At 41.2% G+C, this 24,527-nt stretch overlaps 1 long non-coding RNA gene across 1 annotated transcript in view; it reads left to right on the top strand.

Moving 5' to 3' along the window:
- The window catches only part of LOC136747836 (uncharacterized), a 148,160-nt gene that overhangs the window by 6,962 nt on the left and 116,671 nt on the right, over positions 1-24,527 (top strand). The window lies entirely within an intron of this gene.

Here is a 24,527-nt window from a genome sequence, read left to right as displayed (position 1 = left end):
TAGTCTCTTTTGGAGTCCAGCATTTTAAAATGTTAAATGCCCCACGCTATTCAGTACCTGTCGGTCTAAAATAAAACCCCGTATGTATACACAATAAATACCTATCTTATAAGTTATAACACGTTAGCGGTTTTCCGCCTTTACATGTCTATATCTATCTATCTATCTATCTATCTATCTATCTAGCCATCTATCTATCATCGGTGTGTGCGTGGCTTGTCCTTTTAAAGTCAGTGACGTTTTTACCACTTTCTAACCAATGCAGCGCAAAGACCCAAACGGCGCAGCTGTGCCAAGTCCCCCAATATCCATTACAGGGACGTGCGCCGTGCCTTGCGCTTTGTTTCCATTGTGCGCTCGGCAGATTAATATTAACTTTAATGCCATGTATCACTCCTTTTATTCTCGACCCTTTTCCACAACAGTAAAAAAAATAAGGGGGGGAGGAAAGACCATTCTGGCTCTTCAAAGGGCCAGAAGACATACGGTCCAGGAGACACTCTAAGACAATACCACGGGTCAACATCCTTGTTCAACGAATAAAATCAATCTAAATAAAACCAATGTTGTAACTTGTATCCCCGACTGCGTTTCTGGGCTCGCTCGTATAACCGGATCAAAGTGCCCTCTCCTTGAAATAGGGGCCGCAACAGGCCATTGTGAGGGCCATTGTACACGTCTTTGCGCCTCATTATACTTATTATGCGGCCCCCCTTTTTATTGTAAATAAACATCCCTGCCAAACCCAGCGAGGCGGAAAGAAGAGGCGATTTAAATTTTCACCTGCAGCTTTAGCTTTGCAAACAGAATACGCACTGGCCACAAAAGCCAAGATGCAGCACAAGCATGTGCGCCGCGTCAAGCTTGTATGGAGAGGGAGATGCGCCGGACAAATCGCCTTAATTAATGACCATTAAACACAGAGATGGAAAATGACTTGCATGCTTTAGTAAGTTTCCCCACGTTGTTCGACTCCATAGAGTTTACCATGCTATCCCATTGTTGTGATAAGGTACAAACTATTTATAAGGCACATCATTATGATTATGAGGAATATTATGTTATCCCCCAAATAATACAATAAGACTGTGTCAAAAGTGCAGTTAGGTAGCCCAAACAGACAATTTTAAGACAAATGTATATACCACTGCAGTCATTTCATAATGTACACTCTTAGAACTAATTTACATTTAACATTCTGTGTTTGTTCACTGACACGACAAACCAAAATTAACCAAACCACAACACACTGTCTGTGTGGGAAAAACACATGATTGTGTTTAAAATACAGTATTGTGTTGTGCTTTGGTGAATTTTAACACAAAGCTGTGTGTCCTTGAACAAACAGACTGTGTTAAATGTAACATCAGTTCTAAGAGTGTATATTACGAAATGTCTGCAGTGGTGTATATATTTAAATTGGGCCACCTAACTGCACATGTTTGACACAGTCTTATTTTATCCTTTGTGGGTTAACATAATGGAATTCTAATAGTGTATATCCATATTATTAACAATACTAGCTGTTTTGTAAATACAATACATTGAGTTTAATAATAATAATAATTAACTACCTAGTCTATCTGTGCACACCGTTCATGCTTTTGATTTCGCTGACAGATTTTAGATATGTATGAATGTCCACTAAAAGAAAACACGCTTTGTAGTCAACCGGAGGGTATCAATAAATAATATTTTCATGTTTTGTTTGCACAGGTAGAAACTGATTTTAACACCCACGCATATTTCAGCTGTATTAGCACAAGTGACGTGGTTTTCAGCGCGGTTTCGGATGACTGATGTTCAACTTCGACGCATCTATTGCAATGCACTACTGTGCACGATACTGAGTCGATCACAAAGGTTACTACCGTCCAAATGGTTACAGTGCGCGTCTGTCAAGCGCCAGGTCGTTTTTATGGGTTTTATGGGTGGCTAGATAAGTCTATAGAGTGCCTGCCCTTGACTTAAACCTCACCCCTTTAGCCCTTTGTGCAGGTGGGGGCCACGCGTCTGCAGTCACTCACACACACACATCAAACCACGGGCTGACGGCTGGCGTCCTCCCAGTGTATCAGCGCTGTCAGCCCGGCCAAAATCCAAACGAGTGATTAATGACCGCAATTACTCATTTCTTTATGAAAAAAGGCAGCCTCCGAGTTTGTGTACCCTCGATACCCCAGTGCGTCCTCTATAGAAAATAAGTTGTGTGCGTGAACGTCTATTTCATGTGTGCGTATTCTTCAAATCTGGACACGTAAGAAAGTGCCTTTTGCGCTTGTGTTTGATCTGGGCAGTGCGCTCCCGGGGACACGCAACCTGCCAGGGGTCCCTTCGGAAATGCGCAAAGCGATTGAGCGCGTTGGGTTATATTCAAGTGTGCCCATGCAAGCCGTGATATTCATTTGGAGGCAATCGAATAGCGCGTAATCAATCATAGAGCGCCTATTCATCTGTTGGCATTTAAAATGTATCATGCTTTGATGTTTGCGCGCTGCTTTTGCAGGTTTTTCTTGATGCTGACGCTGCGATTGAACATGCTATACAGTTTGCATTCACTTCGCGATATGCAAAAGTCTCCGGATTATAAGCACAAAAAGGCTAAGACAATATCAATGGCACGGCTAACCTTTTGTGCTGTGGCAGGGTATTATCGGTGGGTGTGTTACGCGTGGGTGTGCGTTGTAGGCGTGCGATGTTTGTGGACTCCCATTACTCATTACAAATAAAAAAAGACTAATCAGCATTTATGTTCATTATAAACATCAAATGAAGCAGTTTTGTTAATCTCAAGCTAAATGTTTTCTACTATACACATATAAATTGAAGGTGGTATCTCTTAGGTCCTCGAGTTAATAGAAAATGTGTGTTCATTTATAAAAGCTCCACATTGCTTGTCAGCAGTAGGATTTTGTATTAAAACTAATTATTGAAGTAGTTATATTTTCCTTCCATCACATAAACCAATAAATCAGTGTTTTAGTCAAATAGCATTAGAAATTATTATGAAGCACCTACTGTATAAGGCTATTTTTGTCTAAATAAGTACTGACAGTAAAAGGTGTTAATGTTAAGGTTGATGATTATGTCTTAAAACTCTTCAGTCTTTGAATCACACCATCATCTTTTTTCTTATCAACCTGACCTGGCTCCCTCTGACCTTTTCATAATGCTTATCACCCCAGTTGTAATTTTAAGAATCTAGGGATTCCCTTTATCCAAATATCAACTTTATTTCACATTCTGCAGCATGCTTTTTGTGTGATTTGAACATGGTTTGTATGTATTTGTTTGTGTTTTATCTAAGCTGGATCACGTTCAAATACAGCAGCATTATGCATTTACAAGCAACTGTAAAAAGGTACATAGTGCAAAAGGTCCACAGTGTAGAGTGGTTTCAGAACAAAATGAAGAATAGAACTCAAGATCTTTTATAAGCAGAAACACTGCAGGGAAATATACAGCAGCTACAACAAAGGAGGGGCAGGACAATAAACTTGAATACTGAGCATTTAGTAAAATCAAAGTAACACAATGTGCTTGTGATGTGATTTGCAGTTGACAGTGTGAAAGTAGTGCTTTACTGGTGATAAGTCTGTTCATTGCAAAACAGTGATTGAGACTCATGCTTCAATTTACACCATGTTTGTGTCTTTTAAGGTGGGTAACAGTAGTGTGCATCAAGTTAAGTGCTGGTACAGAGCTGAAATTAAGGATCACAGACATTTTCCATACATACAAAGAGCTTATTTATCTAAAATGTTGTACACAAATTTGTTTACATCCTTGTTAGTGAGCATTCCTCCTTTGCCAAGATAATCCATCCACCTGACAGGTGTGGCATTAAACAGCATGATCAACACAGGTGCACCTTGTGCTGGGACAATAAAAGTGCTCTAAAATGTGCAGTTTTATCACAACACAATGCCACAGATGTCTCAAGTTTTGAGGGAGTGTGTAATTGGCATGCTGACTGTAAAAATGTCCACCAGAGCTGTTGGCAGAGAAATTAATGTTAATTAATGTTAATTTATCTACCATAAACTGCCTCCAACGTCATTTTAGAGAATTCTGCAGTATGTCCAACCGGCCTCACAACCGCAGACCACATGTAATCGTGCCATCCCAGGACCTTCACATCCGGCTTCTTCACCTGCGGGATCATCTGAGTCCAGCCACCCAGACAGCCGATACAAAATGGATTGCACAACCGACGAATTTCTGCACAAATTGTCAGAAACCGTCTCACAGAAGCTAATCTGTGTGCGCCTCATCCTCACCAGGGTCTTGACCTGACTGCAGCGCTGGTGGACATTCCTATGTCAGAAACTTGAGACTAGAATCCATAGATTATGGCCTAATTAATTTATTTCAATTCACTATTTTCCTTCTCTGAACTGGAACTCTGTAAAATATTTGAAATTGTTGCATGTTGTGTTTATATTTTTGGTCAGTATACGTTCTCTTCATCTGTGCTAGTGTAACCAATGGCACTGCCCAAGGGGATGTGTAGATGTGCTAAATTGGGGATTATTTTATTTCACAAACCTTGGTAAGGTATATTTTTGGATACTCCAAATACAAAGGTATAACCTGCCCCTTAAATTGTGCTGCAGTCTACCCCTCTTTCCCGAAGTCCCAGATGTTGGCTCACAGATGTTTCCGGCCAAAGGGAATCCCCATTGACTGTCGCAGTGAGAAATTGGTCATAACATGCCTTGCTGACCAGACCAAACTGTAACTGTGACTGTATAGTTGCAGACACGGATTGCACCTGAATCAGGAATTGCAAGCTTCATGTGATTGTGATGATGGTTCAGTTTCTAGTTGCTACTTGAATTTTGATGGAACTAAATGGAGAAAGGATAATTTCTTCCAAACAAACAAACCAATAAATAAATATATAAAGTGAACATGTGATTACTATCATGGTGAGAAAAGGTTTGATATATAGTATACACTGAGCTGTTGATCATTGCTTAGAATAACACAGAATCCTAAAACCATTCTCGCTAATAATAATTTTGAACAGAATATTCTTCCACATTCTTACCAATTATTATTTTTTTCTCCTGTTTTGAACCAATCCTGATTTAAATACTGATTCTGAAACTGACAGAAGACTGAAGCTGGAATTCTGCTACCAAACCAAATAAACCAACTTCAGCTTATATGTCATGACAGTGCTCTGTTAAGAGCTTTGACACTATTGTCCTTACCGTAGTGTTTTTATTTTGAACTCTTGAACGTAGAGCAGTTAAAAAGCGATCGTGATTGAGGGTGGTTTAGTAGTGGTGCAAAATGCTCCTGAACACACCTGCCCTGTAAAGACAAGCCCCACACTGTAAATGGACAGCCCCAGTGTGGGGTGGTGTAAAATAATATAAAGTGACCTTTGTCTCACTGTATGACTACATTCTCTGAAGAGTTAGTCATGTCAAATTACATTTTTAATAGATTTTAAACAGTTTTGGAGCCCATAAGTGTTCTATTAAAAAACATTTCCAGTGAAATTCTTGCAATCTTTTCTTGTCTTGTCCACCCCATTCATTTTATTTGCATGCATTGTTTCTTGTGTGCAAAATATGCATCCTAGAGTTTATTTTCCCCACCCGCATGCATCAGGAGCTATCTCTGTGGCACCAACACACGTGTCCCTCAGGCAGTTTAATGATAACACATGTACTGAAAAAAACAGTAGTACTCCCAGAATGTATACGAGCCAGGGATCTCGCCAATGAGAACACAACCCACAGAGCAACATTCATGTCTTTCTGTTCATGATGCAAAAGTGAAACACAAAACCCATTTCCATACATTGTGTGATGTTTGGAACATTAGCTCCTGTGGCCAGCTGCATAAAACCCTTTAAGTATTGAATAACTTAAATGAGAGATAAAGTGGATTCTACCTCTATTGTATTGACTTACGATGTTTATTAAGGTGCTTTGTGTGGCACCATTAAATTCAAGGGACACTTAAGTGGAAAGCTAATTGAAATTGAACCTCTTTTATGTAAGTTGGCACTGGTCTCAGAAATGAATGGAAGAGTTTTATAATTTTTACTGAATACAACTTTGAAGAAACCTTAATTAGCCTTAAAGTCGACATTAGCATAGGGCTCTGTGGGTTGTAATGAGGATAGTATGGTTAATGTAAAAGATGCTTATCAGCTGTAGTGTAAAGGTTATCTCCTCACGCATTCTTTTTATGTTTTTACACATTTTTCAATACATTCAGTCTCACCTTTACTGTCATTTTGCTGCAAAAAAAGGATGTTTCTCAATTAATCAGTTAGCTATTTATCTTGAGTAATAGAAGGTTGGCAGCTGATAACGGTAATCTCAAATTTTCCTTTATCTTAGTGGCGGGTGGTGTACTGGGTAGGTGTGTTAACCTTGTGGATAAATAGGCGAAATCCAACTTGGGTCATAGGGGTAAGTGTGATTGATCTCAGCCTGCTTCTACTGGGCAAATGGACACCACTCTGTAAACTCAAACTCAGTGTAGGTCAAGGTGATTTTACGAGCAGATCTGAAACAGGAGACCAGGCAACGGGTTCACAAAGCTTTTTAACACTCTTCTTATAGCGTGAATAGGAATGGCTACTTATGGCACAAGTCATGTGGTTTAGATGGTCTGTTATGTGAGATTCCAGTGTATCCTCTAATGAAATATTGCTGTGAAGGATATGAAACAGGCCTACGAAATGAAGATACTTAATAGACTCTTTTTGCAAAGACAAGTAATTAGGTACACATGGAATTTACCACTGATGATTAACAATCATAATAATGTAATGTATGTATGAGTTATTGGTCTTTTTTCACCATTAATCACTAGATCTACATATGGGGGGGGGGGTGGTGTGCATGTGTTGGGGGGTGGTGGATGGCAGAGCTGTCTAGACATTTCGAGGTCCTCAAAGCACTGCACTGTATTGTACTGTACCTGCTCTGTGAATATGCACTGAGCGCCTTTTTCTATTTTTTTTAAATCAGAGCCATTCATCTTACACTTTTAAAGAGCACTGACAGCATTAGTCACAGCAGTAAAATAAATCGCCCCCATTTATGTGAAAAATAGGAGAGATTGCTTTAGAAAACGGAGCAGTCGTGGCCTTGGAAATCACAGAGCTGTTAATTTTTAAACGGATCAAGCCACGCTGTAGTCTATGAGCCATTTATAATGTATGGATGCCTGAACTGTCCCTCAGAAATCACGAGCAGCAGTCCCCGTATGAGTAATGACAGCAAAGTGCCAAGCTGAGAGGACGTTCAATTCTGCCCCCCTCCAATTATTGCTTATCAGCTAGAATGATGAGTTTTTCTTTATAGTCTGTGAAACTGTCTACTTTTAACTCTCAGGTCAAGGTTGGTTTTGAACCTGCCACCACCAAGATAAAGACAGTATCAGTTAATTTGACCAAGGTTAAAACCTGCTTTGAATCGTACCTTTTGCCTCTGCTGCTGTAAAGTGGGTAGGGTTCTTCATGTAAGCATTTACTGTAGCATAGATTATATTTCTGGGGGTCTATTGCCAATGGCTAAATGGATCAAGTTCGTTGTTTTATGCCTTGATTTGAAAGCTGTGTATGTGTCTTGTGGTCTTTGCAGAGGCAGGTGTTACGTTAGAGGGTATGCTCCAACATGAAGATATGTCCCAGTACCAGCTTGGCTTATAAGATTTAGAAAAGCATATTGTGCCACTGATTTGTCACTTTCCAATGCCAAGAGTACAATGGCTCAATCTCTAAACCATGGTAGGACGTTGCTTGAGAAACCATTGACTAGAGGTTCAAAAGATACGGTTCTTTGCACCATCTGTGCGCTATTTAAATGTGGTCCAAATTTGACTACCATAGTGTCATGCCTGTGATGTAAGAATCAGCCCAGATATAATGGGCCCAATTTTCTGAAGGCTAACTTACTGTGGCTATCAAAAGTTTTCACCCCCCTTGGACTTTTCCACATTTCATTGTGTTACAACATGATATCAGAATGGATTTAATCAAGAGTTTTTGCCACTGATCAACTCAGAAAATGTCCGTAATGTCAAAGTGAAAAATATGATCTGCAAATTGTTTAAATTAATTAATGCATTTTTTAATGCATAAGTAATCACCCCCTTTGCTATGACACACCCGATTGAGCTGTGGTGAAACTAATTATGTGACTTCTAAAGAAAATTGGTTGAATGTCCACCTGTCTTTAGAAGTCACGTAATTAGTTGAATGGAGTCCACCTGTGCAATTAAGGTATGTCACATGATTTCAGGTTAAATACACCTGTCTCTGGGAGGTCCCACAGTTGGTACAATTCCTAACAAAAACTACATCATGAAGACGAAGGAACATTCAAATCAAATCCGGAATAAGTTTCTTCAAAATCACCAATCAGGGGTAGGATATAAGAACATTGCCAAGGCATTGAATATCCCCCGGAGCACAGTAAAGTAAAGTCCATTATTAAGAAATGGAGAGAACATGTCACAACTGTGAATCCGCCTAGATCAGGCCGTCCTCAAAAACAGAGTATCCGGACAAGAAGGGCACTAGTCAGGGAGGTCACCAAGAGTCCTATGATAACTCTAAAGGACTTACAGTCTTCCACTGAGCTGGGAGACACTGTGCATACTGGAACAATAGCCTGGGTGCTTCACAAAAGTGGCCTTTATCGGAGAGTGGCGAAACTCACATCAAATCTCGGTTAGAGTTTGCCAGAAGGCATGTGGGAGACTCTGAGACCAAGTGGAGGATTATTATTATTATTATTATTATTATTATTATTATTATTATTATTTTTATTTATTTATTTATTTATTTATTTATTATTTTTATTTTCTTGGCAGACGCCCTTATCCTTACAACATAAGTGCAAAACAAAGTGTAAAAATACAGTTCAATAAAGGCATCAATCATTACAAATTGAATTTACATAAAACATAGCAATTCAAAATATAATACAACTTCCAATTTACAATTTACACAGGCAAGTACAGTAAGTGAGGTTCTACATCCTGGATGGTAAGTGCTGTCAAGATGTAGGGTCACAGTCAGGGGCTACGGGAAAGGGAGCAAGGAGGAAACAAAACAAAAAACGCAAGAAGCATAATAACAATCTGTGAAGTGCTATCTGATGGGGGTTAAGAGGACTAATATTATAAGTACTGTCTGAAAAGATGTGTCTTGAGTAAGCGCCGGAATGAGGTCGAGGACTCTGCTGTTTTGACTTTGGTGGGAAGGTCGTTCCACCATTTAGGGGCCAGAGATGAGAAGGAGTGGGCTCTGGAGGAAGGGGAGTGGAGAGGAGGTAAAGTTATTCTTCTGGCACTGGAAGAGTGCAGTGTTCTGGAGGGAATGTATGGAGAGACGAGTGTCTGAAGGTAACTTGATTGTATGGTCTGATGAGACCAAAATAGAGCTTTTTGGCCTCAACGCTAAGTGCTATGTTTGGTGCAAGCCTAACACCGCACATGATCCTGAGAACACAATCCCTCCCGTGAAGCATGGTGGTGGCAGCATCATGCTATGGGGATGATTTTCTGTGAAAGGGCCTGGAAACCTTGTAAAGATATAGGGCAAAATGGATGCAGCAAAATACAGAGAAATCCTGGAAGAAAACCTGGTGAAATCTGCAAGAAAACTGGGACTTGGGAGAAGATTCATCTTCCAGCAGTACAATGACCCCAAACATACAGCCAAAGCCACATTGGAGTGGCTTAAAAACAAAAAGGTCAATGTCCTGGAGTGGCCCAGTCAAAGCTCAGACCTCAATCCAATTAAGAATATGTGGAAAGAGTTGAAAATTGCTGCTAAGAGACAGGTGTATTTAACCTTGAATCATGTGACACACCTTAATTGCACAGAGGTGGAAACCATTCAACTAATTACGTGACTTTAAGAAAATTAAGACAGTTGCTTTCACCACAGCTCAATCAGGTGTGTCATAGCAAAGGGGGTAATTACTTATGCATTCAATTATTTTCTGTTTTGTATTTGTAATTCATTTACTGTCTACCGTTCTCCCGGACCACTCGCCTCCTTCCTGGACGAACTCGACTTTCTTCTTTCCTCCCTCCCCTCGCTGTCCTCTCCTACCATCCTCCTGGGAGACTTCAACATCCACCTCTCAACCCCTCCCACTCTGCCGGATTTTTTCCCCTCCTTCACTCCTTTAACTTCTCTCTCTCCACGTCTCCTCCAACTCACAAGGTCGCCAGCTAGACCTAATTTTCTCAAGAGGCTGCTCCCCTTTGATGCTCTCTGTGACATCCCAGGACATCTCAGAACACCACTTCATCTCCTTCTCCCTTTCTCTTCCCTCCCTCCCCACCCCACCCACTCCCTCTGTCACCTTCCACTGTAATCTCCGCTTCATCTCCCCCTCCACCCATTCCTCCACTGTTCTCACTCTCTTACCTTACATTGACTGTTTTTCCCATCTGTCTGTTAACCCTGATCCCTCCTCTTTGTTCTCCTCCCTCACCTCCTCCCTTGATTCTCTCTGTCCTCTCATGTTTCGTCCTGTACGTCCCTCCCTTACTCAGCCTTGGATCTCTTCCGTTCTACGCTCGCGCCGCTGAACAGAAGTGGAAGAGGTCCAAACTCCCAGCTGCCCTCGAACTCTATGAAACACTATTGTCCACATTCTTTTCCTCACTCACCTCAGCCAAGAAGTCTTACTTCCAATCACTCTTTGAATCCTCTGTCAACAACCCCCGCAAACTCTACTCCACCTTCTCCTCCCTCTTTGCTCCCCCGCCCCCTCCTCCTCCTTCCTCTCTCTGCTGATGATTTTCCCTCCTTCTTCTCCTCCAAGATCACAGACATCCGCAAGCTCTTCAACAGTCCCGTCTCCTCTCCCATGCCGCCCAAGTCTCCCACCGATCAAGCTTCCTTTTCTTCATTGTCACCTCTTTCAGACTCTGAAATTTCTTCTCTCCTCCTAGGTCACAAACCCACAACACGTGCCCTGGACCCCTCCCCACTCGCCTCCTCCAAGTGACTGCCCCTGATCTACTCACCTTCATCTCCTCCCTCCTCAACTGCTCACTCCTCTCTGACTGTTTCCCCTCTGCATTTAAACAAGCTGCTGTCATCCCACTCCCCAAGTGACATGACGAGGTTCCTCATCCACCCCCCAAAATCTCCTCACACGAGTACCCCAAGGCTCTGTCCTGGGCCCCCTCCTGTTCTCTCTCTACACTCCCTCCCTGGGCCCCCTCATTACATCCCATGGTTTCTCTTTTAATGCAAATGATGCCTAGATCTTCCTGTCTTTCCCCTCCTCTGACCCTCTCATCCCCTGTCGCATCTCTTCCTGTTTGTCTGCTATCTCTGCCTGGATGCACTCACACCACCTCAAGCTCAGCCTCTCCAAATCTGATCTCCTCATTTTTCCCCACTCTTCCTCACCTTCTGCTGACCTCGCCATCTCAATCCCCTTGGAAACTACAACACTCTCTCCCTCTTCTTCTGATAAGAACCTAGGAGTCATCCTTGATCCTGCTACACTCAGCACATCACCACACTGATACGCACCTGCAGATTCTTCCTGAGATTCTTCCTACTCAACTCAGCTGCTCATCCATTCACTGGCTCCTCTCCCACCTGGACTACTGCAACTACCTCCTGGCCGGCCTGCCTGAACTCTGCGGCCCGCCTGGTATTCTCTCTGCCACGATTCGCACACGCTACTCCACTGCTCAGCTCCCTCCACTGGCTCCTGATACCGGCACACATTCAGTTCAAGACATTGACCCTCACCTACTGCTGTCTCGACCACACTGTACCAAGTTACTTTCAGACACTCGTCTCTCCATACATCCCCTACAGACCTCTGCGGTCTTCTGGGGCCAGAAGACTAACTCCTCTTCACTCCCCTTCCTTCAGTGCCTGCTCCTTTTCATCCCTGGCCCCTGGAACGACCTTCCCACTGAAGTCAAAATAGCAGAGTCTCTGACCTCCTTCCGGCGATTATTCAAGACACATCTTTTCAGACTGTACTTGTAATTTAGACTTTCATTCTCCTGTAAGCTTGCACTTATACAATGTTTTGTCATTCTCTTACCTTTGCATTAATTGCACCTGCATTGTTTATTTTGATTTCCCCTATGCTCCCTCTCCCTTAGTTCTTAACTTTGACTTAACATCTTGTCTAGATTTATCAGTTTTTACAGTCTAGGATGTAAGACCTTATATATTGCTTACTCTATCTCATACACACTTGTGTAAATTCTAAATTTGTAAAATGTATTATAGCTGAACTGCACTGTATTATTGCACTTTGTATTGCTCTGATATTTTGTAAGTCGCTCTGGAAAAGGGTGTCTGCTAAGAAACTAATAATAATAATAATCATCATAATTTAGAAGAATTTGCAGATTATATTTTTCACTGTTGATCAGAGGCAAAAACTCCTGATAAAACCAATTGTGATCGCATGTTGTAACACAATGAAATGTGGAAAAGTCCAAGGGGGGTGAATACTTTTGTGAGCCACTGTAACTCCAGTAGCATGATTAGCTTCTACTACCTTTGAAAGACTAGGCAGAACCACAGTAAATAGATCCCCTATTATTAGAAAAGGGAGTTGCTGTGTTTAATAAGGTACCAATTAATTAAAAGACAAGTTCTCTCTTCATACATACCAATTAGCCAATTCAGTTCAGATTTTCCTATTTGCAAACACCACCTCATGAATCCAACAAATGAATGAATAACAACCAACTAAATACCAATCCCACAAAACTTGGGGGAGGTTGATGTATGAAACTTGAACAAGGTTAAGTAGATAAAAGTGAATAGGAATGATTAAAGTAAAGGAATTGAAACATGCTTCATTTAGAAGGCATTGGGAGTCCCTTTAAAATGCAGCTGGGTTTTGGTCATACCTAATAGATAGTTAGGTCCATAAATATTTGTACAAGGACATAATTGTCATCTGTTTGGCTCTGTACGCCACCACAATGGATTTGAAAGTAAACAATCAATATGTGCTTTAACTGTAGAATTTCATCTTTAATTTGAGGGTAGTTACATCCAAATTGAGTGAACGGTGTAGGAATTACACCCATTTTTAAATGTGGTCCCCCCAATTTTAGGGGCTCAAATGCATTTGGACAAACTAACAAAATCATGAATAAAACTCTGAGTTTCAATACTTGGTTGCAAATCCTTTGCAGTCAATGACTGTCTGAAGTCTGGAACCCATAGACGTCACCAGATGCTGGGTTTCTTCCCTGGTGATGCTCTGCCAGGCCTGCACTGCAGCTGTCTTTATTCCTGCTTGTTCTTGGGGCGTTTTGCCTTCAGTTTTGCCTTAGAAATCACAACAAACCAATCAGAGAGATAGAAAAAACATTAGGTGTGGCCAGGTCAGTTGCCTTCAGCAAGTGAAATGCATGCTCATTTGGATTCAGGTCAGGTGATGGACTTGGCCTTTGCAGAACATTCAATTTCTTCACCTTACAGTCTTGGGTTGCTTTCGCAGTATGCATCGGGTCATTGTCCATCTGCACTGTGAAGAAGTTGATGTTTGTCTCATCTGTCCATAGGATGGTGTTCCAGAACTGTACAGGGTTCTTTAGATGTTTTTTGGCAAACTGTAATCTGGTCTTCCTGTTTCCTGTTTACATCTTGTGGTAAACCCTCTGTATTTGCTCTGGTGAAGTCTTCTCTTGATTGTTGACTTTGACACAGATATGCCTGCCTCCTGGAGGGTGTTCTTGATCTGGCCAACTGTTGTGAAGGGGTTTTTCTTCACCAGGGAAATAATTCTTCTGTCATCCACCACAGTTGTTTTCCGTGGTCTTCCGGGCCGTTTGGTGTTCCTGAGCTCACCAGTGCATTCTTTTTTTTTAAGAATGTACCAAATAGTTGATTTTGGTAATGTTTTTTCTATGTCTCTGATTGGTTTGTTGTGATTTCTAAGGCAAAACTGAAGGCAAAACGCCCCAAGAACAAGCAGGAACTAAAGACAGCTGCAGTGCAGGCCTGGCAGAGCATCACCAGGGAAGAAACCCAGCATCTGGTGATATCTATGGGTTCCAGACTTCAGACAGTCATTGACTGCAAAGGATTTGCAACCAAGTATTGAAACTCAGAGTTTTATTCATGATTATATAGTTTGTCCAAATACTTTTGAGCCCCTGAAATTGGGGGGACCACATGAAAATGGGTATAATTTCTACACCGTTCACCCAATTTGGATGTAACTACCCTCAAATTAAAGATGAAAGTCTACACTTAAAGCACATCTTGTTCATTTTTAAATCCATTGTGGTGGTATACAGAGCCAAAATGATGGCAATTGTCACTGTCCAAATATTTATGGACCTACAGTGAAGGAAAAAAGTATTTGATCCCTTGCTGATTTTGTACGTTTGCCCACTGACAAAGAAATGATCAGTCTATAATTTTAATGGTAGGTGTATTTTAACAGTGAGAGACAGAATAACAACAAAAAAATCCAGAAAAACGCATTTCAAAAAAGTTATAAATTGATTTGCATTGATTTGATCCCCTATCAATCAGCAAGATTTCTGGCTCCCAGGTGTCTTTTATACAGGTAACGAGCTGAGATTAGGAGCACTCTGTTAAAGGGAGTGCTCCTAATCTCAGCTCGTTACCTGTATAAATCACACCTGTCCACAGAAACAATCAATCAATCAGATTCCAAACTCTCCACCATGGCCAAGACCAAAGAGCTGTCCAAGGATGTCAGGGACAAGATTGTAGACCTACACAAGGCTGGAATGGGCTACAAGACCATCACCAAGCAGCTTGGTGAGATTATTCGCAAATGGAAGAAACACAAAATAACTGTCAGTCTCCCTCAGTCTGGAGCTCCATGCAAGATCTCACCTCGTGGAGTTTCAATGATCATGAGAACGGTGAGGAATCAGCCCAGAACTACACGGGAGGATCTTGTTAATGATCTCAAGGCAGCTGGGACTATAGTCATCAAGAAAACAATTGGTAACGCACTACACCGTGAAGGACTGAAATCCTGCAGCGCCTGCAAGGTCCCCCTGTTCAAGAAAGCACATGTACAGGCCCGTCTGAAGTTTGCCAATGAACATCTGAATGATTCAGAGGAGAACTGGGAGAAAGTGTTGTGGTCAGATGAGACAAGAATCGAGCTGTTTTGCATCAACTCAACTCGCCGTGTTTGGAGGAGGAGGAATGACCCCAAGAACACCATCCCCACCGTCAAACATGGAGGTGGAAACATTATGCTTTGGGGGTGTTTTTCTGCTAAGGGGACAGGACAACTGCACCGCATCAAAGGGACGATGGACGGGGACATGTACCGTCAAATCTTGGGTGAGAACCTCCTTCCCTCAGCCAGGGCATTGAAAATGGGTCGTGGATGGGGATTCCAGCATGACAATGACCCAAAACACACAGCCAAGGTAACAAAGGAGTGGCTCAAGAAGAAGCACATTAAGGTCCTGTAGTGGCCTAGCCAGTCTCCAGACCTTAATCCCAGAGAAAATCTGTGGAGGGAGCTGAAGGTTCGAGTTGCCAAATGTCAGCCTCGAAACCTTAATGACTTGGAGAGGATCTGCAAAGAGGAGTGGGACAAAATCCCTCCTGAGATGTGTGCAAACCTGGTGGCCAACTACAAGAAACGTCTGACCTCTGTGATTGCCAACAAGGGTTTTGCCAACAAGTACTAAGTCGAAGGGGTCAAATACTTATTTCCGTCATTAACGTGCAAATCAATTTATAACTTTTTTGAAATGCGTTTTTCTGGATTTTTTTGTTGTTATTCTGTCTCTCACTGTTAAAATACACCTACCATTAAAATTATAGACTGATCATTTCTTTGTCAGTGGGCAAATGTACAAAATCAGCTGGGGATCAAATACTTTTTTCCCTCACTGTAACTATATGTGCATCTGCCACAGGTCCCACATGAATCACAAGACCAAGTTGCCAGTTACAGCTTAATTTGTGCCTGCCTGGGTTTTTTGTTATACACATGTTTGTCAGGGTGACTCATTGTAATACAGGACATAATTAAGTTAAGTTCTGCGAATGTGCGTTAAGGACTGGGTAAAGAGGTGCTGCAAAAATGTTACCAGTCATTGTGTTGCAATGGAGCGTTGACAGGTGGTCTCAAAAACTTTTTTCCCTGTCCTCCGTTTTGTAAAAGGACACCTGACACACACCTGCATTCATAGAAACTCCTCGTTACAAGCTTGGTAACCAGATCCAAGTTATTCACAGTAGTAATTAGCACTTCAAGGTGAAAAACTACATCTAAAGTGAGATGCCCGGGGCTCAAACAATCGCAAAAGGATGGTCTGGTTTAATTATTCATGTTCGGGTTCAGCATGGGCAACTTGAGTCTGAAAGCACTGATCCACTTGATGAGATTTTGAGGAGCTGCCTTTTCTAGCAGGACTAGTGCGATGTAGCTGCCAATACACATGCTAGCTTATTGGTTATGAGACGCCCAGAGACAAAGAGGCATCCAAACTGTAATATTAATTGCAAGGTGTCTCATTTTGGCAGGAATAAACTGAAACACAAGTTCTGTATCTTCCGTCCTAATCTATACAGACGAAGACCAATAGTTCCAGTAAAGTGAGGGCCACCTTTCATCTCACCCCGTGCTCTAGACTTACAGATCAATATGCATTTCATTTTGGACAACTCACTTGCTCTCTCCTTGCACTGTCTTCACATAGGAAATGACACCAAGATCCTGAAAGGGTGACCTGCCAATCACTGCATCAGTCTTCCTTCAAGTCAGCTTCACTCCAAATGCAACAGAGGCTAATGCATTGGGGAGGGGATGGAGCTTTTTGAATAAACAAATATAAGGAAAATTGAGAATTACAGAATGAAAGCAATATTTTCATTCAATGACAACAATATGCCAAGCTGTTACTGATGCCAAAAATGTCCACAGTAAACTAAAATTAAAAATATTTTATTCGCTTTGATGTTTCTATTTGTATTCATTGCTTGTTAATACTCGCTGTGGTGTTACCCATTGATTATTTACCACTACAGGACTAATTTCTTTGTGGCAGGAGGGTGTGATGTCACGGAGAATGCTCAGTGTTGTAAAGCCCACTAGTGGAGAACAGTAGCACACAAATATCTCCTCTTCGCACCTGCTAACTTTTAGAAAACAAATAAAAAATATGACTAAGAACTAAAGCAACAGAATTTAGACTTGAGTTTCAAATTAAATATTACCCCCCCTCCCAAAAACAAACAAACAAACAAACAAACAAACAAACAAACAAACATCAGTTCTCCTTTATCATTTATGTCACTCTGTTCAAGCAAGAGCAAAGGAATTTGACTTCTCAGCAGCTCTCTTCTCTCAGTGTATGATGCAAGGCACTGACTCGTAATGCCACATTAAACCTGATACTGGTGAAGACCATGACCACAGTGGAAAGTGGAAATATCATGTTTTCCCTGTTAGGGAAGTTGTAGACTGTTTTAGCATATTTGTTTAGTATATCTACATCCAGGTACCTGTCCTTTAAACTGTTTCCAAACTGCCATTTTTCCAGTCCAAACATTTTTAATATAACAATAATAAATAAATACATATATATACTTTTTTTTTACTTCTTTCTACAATTATTTTTTGCAGTCCTTTCTACTGTATAAGAATAGTGCCTCCCTCCCCAACACACACACACACACACCCTTCTTCAAACCTCCAATTTTAAGTCTGGCGTGCTTTCTGACAAAGCAAAGTTAGTCTTTAGACTCCCCCGTTTTTCTTTCTGGAGGCCCTGGAATGAAAAAGTAATCCCCTCTTCTTGAAAACTTGAATGCTTGGAGCCTAACACTTCTGACTGACACTTCACTTCTTCCCTGAATAGGCTTTAAACTTCAGACGACCTAACAGGCTACTAGATGCAGTTCTGTGGGGGGATAATCATTTGCATGATCTTTTGTACTGGCGAAGTTTGGACGCTTTGCAAAGCTCTTTGCCATTTACTTCCACTATGGCTGGCTGTTGCAGATTGTGAATAGTCCCCAGCTCTGGGCAACACAAAGGCGCTTTTGTGCTGTGGCCGCACCATATTCATCATGTAATGCCTGTAAGACAAATCTGATTGGACGTCTCGAGCACTTTGATGTTCATCCAGAGTACGAGGAGCCGGCGATTGCTAACTTGAGTCTCTATTGCCTATTCTTAGCATTGAGATGGGGCTCCTCATTATGTGAAAGAGCAAATTCATAATAAATTCCCCTGACGTACAAAAACAGGACGAGATGATTGACACTACTTTACACTGGGCCAAACAAAGCCGTGATTTGTGCAGAATACCGAATGAATAGCCCGAGCGTGGACTTAATTCAAACAATTTTAATCTCTCTCTCTCTCTCTTTCTTTTTAAACTTTCACCTCCTTTTCTCTGGGACCTTTATTCCGAGCGCTCTCAATTTACAGCGTAATTCTACACCAACGGAACTGCTAATTGTGCGCTGTTAAACTGTAGTCTTGTGTTTTTCTCTGATACTGAGCTTATATCTGCCTAATGATTGTAGGTATTGTCCAGAGCCCCCCCAACCCCCCATCCCATTTGTTCTGGGCACACCGACTGCCAAAGCCAGTCTCTGAAATTGGTAGCAGAGTGTTAGTAGTTTAAAAATTTTTTTTATCAGGGTTTCACTTGATTAAGGTGAGACCAGGCGAAAGAGTTCTCCATGCACTCCCCAAGCAAAAAATAGTCCACTACCTTTTTGTAGACTAATAATGAAAAAAACACAGCACAACTGTTCATCAGTGGGCCGAAGCAACTGAGGCTTTGGTATCCATGAAGAGTTTGCTTGGGATTGGACAGGGCATCAAACGACACAAGAACAAGTTATCCCAAGGGATTACTTGATTGCTTGATGTCAGTCAGCTTGGATGTAGCTTGGATAAAGCACAACTGTAACATAAGAAAGTTAACAAACGAGAGGAGGCCATTCGCCCCATCGTGCTCGTTTGGTGTCCATTAATAACTAAGTGATCCAATGATCCTCTCCAGTCTATTTTTAAATGTTCCCAATTTTTTAGCTTCACGCACATTGCTGGAGAGTTTGTTCCAGATTGTGACAACTCTCTGTGTGAAGAAGTGTCTCCTGTTTTCCGTCTTGAATGCCTTGAAGCCCAATTTCCATTTGTGTCTCTGGGTGCGTGTGTCCCTGCTGATCTGGAAAAGCTCCTCTGGTTTGATGTGGTTGATGCTTTTCATGAATCAAGTCCCCACGTAGTCTCCTCTGTTCCAGGGTGAAAAGGTTCAGTTCCCTCAGTCTCTCAGTAGGACATTCCCTTCAGACCTGGAATAAGTCTGGTTGCTCTCCTCTGAACTGCCTCTAGAGCAGCGATATCTTTCTTGAAGTGTGGAGCCCAGAACTGTACACAGTATCCAGATGAGCTCTAACTAGTGCATTGTACAGTCTGAACATTACTGCCCTTGTTCTCAATTCTACACTTTTGACAATATACCCTAGCATTGTTTGCCTTTTTTATTGCTTCCCCACATTGTTTGGATGGAGAAAGTGAGGAGTCCACGTAGACTCCTAGGTCTTTCTCATGTGTTACTTCATCTAGTTCTATTCCTCACATAATGTAATTATAGTGGACATTTTTGTTACCTGCATGAAATACCTTGCACTTGTCCACATTGAATTTCATCTTCCAGGTGTCGGCCCACAACTAAGTCCCTTTGAATAGCCTGTGCTGCCGAGATTGTATCTGCTGAGCCACCTATTTTAGTATCATCTGCAAATTTGACAAGTTTGCTAACTATCCCAGAGTCCAGATCATTAATATAGATTAGATAAAGCACAGGCCCTAATACTGACCCCTGTGGAACTCCACTAACAACCTCACTCCAGTTAGAAGCGCCTCATTAATCGACACCCTCTGTTTCCTATACATCAACCAGTTCATAATCCATCTACTTACTTTACCCTGAATACCTACAGCTTCCAATTTGAGGATCAGTCTTTGGTGTGAAACCTTATCAAAAGCTTTTTGAAAATCTAAGTCATATCATATCATATGCTTTCACATGATCTACATCTGCAGTTACATGTTCAAAAAATTCTAATAAATTAGTAAGACATGATCTGCCTCGTCTAAACCCATGTTGACTATCTCCAAGAATATGGTTTTCATTAAGATGCTCCTGTATTTTCTGTCTAATTGTTTTTTCTAACATTTTACAAGTAATGCAGGTGAGACTGATTGGTCTGTAATTTCCTGGCTCAGTTTTGTCCCCTTTCTTGTGGATTGGTATGACATTTGCCGTCTTCCAGTCAGTTGGCACATCCCCTGTTCTAAGTGTCATTTGGAATATTTGAGTTAGTGGCCTATAAATAATTTCGCTCATTTCTTTAAGTACTGTTGGAAATATACCATCTGGCCCAGGTGATTTGTTGGTTTTTAATTCTGCTAGTCCCTTTAGTACCTCCTCCTCATTTATCCTGATCTCGCTTAGGGTTTGACTGGACTGGTTTAAACCTGTGCCAAGTTATCTGTTTTTTCTTTGTAAAAACCTCTGTGAAATACTAATTCAGAACATTTGCCACATCTTGTTCCTTTTCCAAGATACTTCAATTTTTGCCCTTTATCTGTTTAACTTCCTCCTTTATTGACCTCTTGCTGTTGTAGTTTTTAAAAAAGCTCTTTACATTAGTTTTAGCTCTAAGAGCTATGTTTCTTTCTATTTCCCTCTTTGCTTTCCTGATTCCTTTCTTAAGATCTCTTTGCAGTTCAACATATTCTTTGTATTTTGTTTTACACAATTTTACATTAGCATACATATTTGACATTTATACATTCTTTATAACCTGGAAAAACTTAGTAGACTATTCGAGGATTGTCATTAATAGCTTGATGGTGATACATTTATTCCCTTGGATTGGGAAACCATATTGCAGTCAAGATACAGGTATGTTACTTGTGCATTGTTCCAGACCAGTTCAGGCATTGCAGCCTAGATTCTGCACACATTTCTCACAGCCCATGGCCAAAGCGTAACTCTGACCACCCCAAATTACAGTCCAATACTTGGTAGCATTTTTTAATCTATTTATTATTATATATTTTTTTATAAGTAGTCGAAAGCAACCTCTAGCTTTTCAACAAACTGCAATTGAGTTTGTAATTTGTGATTAGTGTGTAGGTCATTGTTTTGGTTCTGTCTAGGCCTATGCTATAGTGACCCTTTAGCCAAGTTCTTCCTCTAATCCTGTATCAGCCGTAGGTTAAGAATCAAAGTTGTGTTCTGGCCCTGAATGTTAAATAGGGGCTACAGGAGCCACATGCATGCAAATCCCCCCAGGAGGACCAAATGGCAACAGTTGGATGTGGGTTCCCCTTATTATCATGAGCTTGTCTACTGAGCAGGGTATCACAGAGATTAGCCCTGTTGTCCATTCTGATGAATAGTGTCGATCTTGAGACAATGGGAATGCTTGTAGAAATTTGCCGACGACACAAAGTCCGCAGGGATGGCGAGACTGAGAGTGACGCACTCGGCTGAAGACCTTGTTGATGAGCGCGAGTGTACGTGAACGCCGCCTGCCAGGTCCAAGCATGTAGAAGGAGTACAGTGTGCGCAGGACACGCTCACAGTCTCCCTCACCTGGGAATTAAAGTCTCAGTTTTGGTCAGGCTGAATTATATTTTGTTCAAATTGCCTTTGTTCCCATCGGCCTTCAGTTAATGTCCCAAAAGACCACCCCCCCCCCCACCCCAGCCCCAGGGGAAAGAGATTGCATGATGTGCGGTGTTTTTTAGGCTTGTGCTAGAGCCCTAAAATTGCTGTATATTTGAAATGACCTCAGATGTGCAGCAGGGCAAGTGATGTAGCTAGCTGATTTTGTGTTATTTTTGTTTTAAAATCAGAATTAGGGCTTCAGACTGTATGGTGTTGCAATCTTACAACCTACTGCTGAACCTCTAGTTAGTAACTTTAATGATGCAATCAATACTGACTTTTTTTTTTAAACTCTTCAGACACTTTTGGGGAGTGAGTTCAGTGATGCACGTGCATAATAACCTCAGTTGTAGTGTTTTGTCTGCTTTTTGTTTTCTGTTTGTATATGCTTTACTGTTATTTTAGCAGTGAACTTGTCTTGTTTTTGGTTTGATTTATTGTCTGGCATGTTTTTGGAAAATATGCCAGCACTAAAGGCTAAATTCCTCTTATATTGCTATTTCAGGGTTCTATTTTGGAAGAAATGTAAAACAAACTAGATTTATTATGCTCTTGACACACTTCCCTAGTGTGGTTAGATTCAGATTGGTATCCAAAGCAGTGCAGCCCAGCCCATAAAAACTCTTGCCTTTTAGAATTGAAATCGATATTCATGGTCTTGCATTCCCACATATGGTTGGAAAATGAGGCACTTGCACTTAATGAAAGCTCATTGTGCATAGCATTTAAACATCACTGTATTCCCCCCTTCAACGCAAGATCTCAACACTGTTCAAAAACCACACCCGAACTCTGCCCTGACTTTACCTGCGGCTTGTGCACCCAATCACCGTAGCGTAGAGTTTCTCCCCATTGTGACTGAAACAGAAGATAAAAAGCAGAAAGTTTTGCAATAGCCACCTGACCAAATACCACCCCCCTACCCCTGACTAACTGTAAATGTTTTCCTAAAGGATACACCGGCCATCAGATAAGAACTGGTTATTCCTCAGTCAATGATTCTGAACCTGCCCCAGCGTGCATATTAGGGGAATTATCCCTTTCGTCCGCATGTCAACATTGCCCAGCCTGCTGCCCAGGTCCAGATTGGCTCATTCCTCCACTCAGTGTGCAGGAGAGCTGTGTGTGTCACTGATCTCTGTAATAGATCACGCTCTGTTTCCTAATGAGCAGGTAGGAACACAGGCCTCAGGCTCAGCCTCTCCCTCCACTATCTCAGGAGGCTGTGGGAAGGAAATCAGTCCCAGCCCAAGAACAGCAAGTGCTATTTCGTCCCTGAGCGAGCTGGGACATGTGTGCGAACAACCTGTTTGTCAAGGAGAGATAATCTAAAAAAAACATTCAGGGAGACTTTATTTGGGATTTATCATAAGCTACCCAACATACTTAGCATTTGGAAATGTTCGAATTGCGTGACTGGTAACCGAAATCAATTGAATAAAGCTAATGCTTACAATTTTATAAAGTTTACAGAAAGTGAAAATAAACAGATCCCCCTCCTCCTTCTCGTCCTCGTCCTCCTCCTCCTCCTCCTCCTCCTTTTTCTTGTTGCAGCCTTGAAGGAAATGTTAATTCTGCCCATTTACGTTATTTAATTAGTTCAATTAAGCAATTAAGACCTTACATGCACATCTGAAGACAATGTGACCCTCAAGTACCCCATCGTGACAGGTCTGTTATAATGTAATACTCAACTCTACAACCGTTATCTGTAATATATTCAAATAACCACCAAAAACAAATATATCACACACATATTCAGATTACATCGATATAAAGTAGATCAAGGAGTTTAGCCAATTTGCAAATTACCAAGTTATGATGCAGGTCAATGAAAAGACAGAGTAATGAGACCAAGTGACTGTGGGCAGCAGGTGTCAGACAAGAGCCCAGCCTTTAGATGAGATGACCACACTACTGTGATAACAAAGAAAAGAAACATATTTTAGTTTGCTTTGCTAAAGTGTGTGTGGGTGTGTGTATGTATATATATGTACCCTAGTATATATGTGTGTGTGTATACATCTTTAGGGAACTGAAACGTAAACATATATGAGTGAGTGTACCTGACCCTTATGACAGTATGCAGGCCTTGCATTGGAATAAACCAGGATATACTAAGTATATAGTTGGATCTTATTTAAACATATTTATTTGTATTAAATGATCCAAATGTAGGCAATAAAGGCAAAATGTGAAAATCATATTTTTTGGTAGTTGTATAGGAAAATGTAATTTCGGAAATGAAATTTCAGTAAATTTACATCACAAAGGTAAATATTGTGTTCTTCAAGAGGTTAAACGTTTATAATGGCTGCTAACAATAATGTATTTAATCGAAATCTCTGTGTCATGTTTAATAGTTTTCCTGAATGTGGGCGAGACAACTATTTCACCACTATGTTGTGAGTTCAACACTATTAGCCATCTGGAACATGGCGGTGTACAGTGTGGAGTCATTTTATTGACATTTAATGATTGGACTGTATTCCAAAACAATCGCAAAAACCTGTTTTCTTCTTTATGTTTAAACCTACAAAGCTGTGTTGCCTTCGGTGGGTAGCAATACAACAGATCTGTATCATCTGTCCAGTCCATTGGATAGATGCTGATTGTTGCACCTTAATATCCCAGTTTGATGCAGGGCTGGGGTAAAATTGGGCTTAAACAAAAATGGAGCCAAAAGATAAATAAACTGCAGGGCAGCAGCACCAGATGGAATTGAAAGAGGCAGTTTGGGATAGGAAAGTACATTTTCTAAAGAAAAAATAAATTGAGGCAATGTTGTTGCTAAATGGCTCATATTAGAGACACCAGCAAAGAAT

This window comes from Amia ocellicauda, chromosome 4 (genome assembly GCF_036373705.1).
Source record: "Amia ocellicauda isolate fAmiCal2 chromosome 4, fAmiCal2.hap1, whole genome shotgun sequence".
In the NCBI taxonomy this organism is placed as follows: Eukaryota; Metazoa; Chordata; class Actinopteri; order Amiiformes; family Amiidae; genus Amia; species Amia ocellicauda.
The sequence above is the reverse complement of the archived record's forward strand: the minus strand, read 5'-3'. Positions and strand labels throughout refer to the sequence as shown.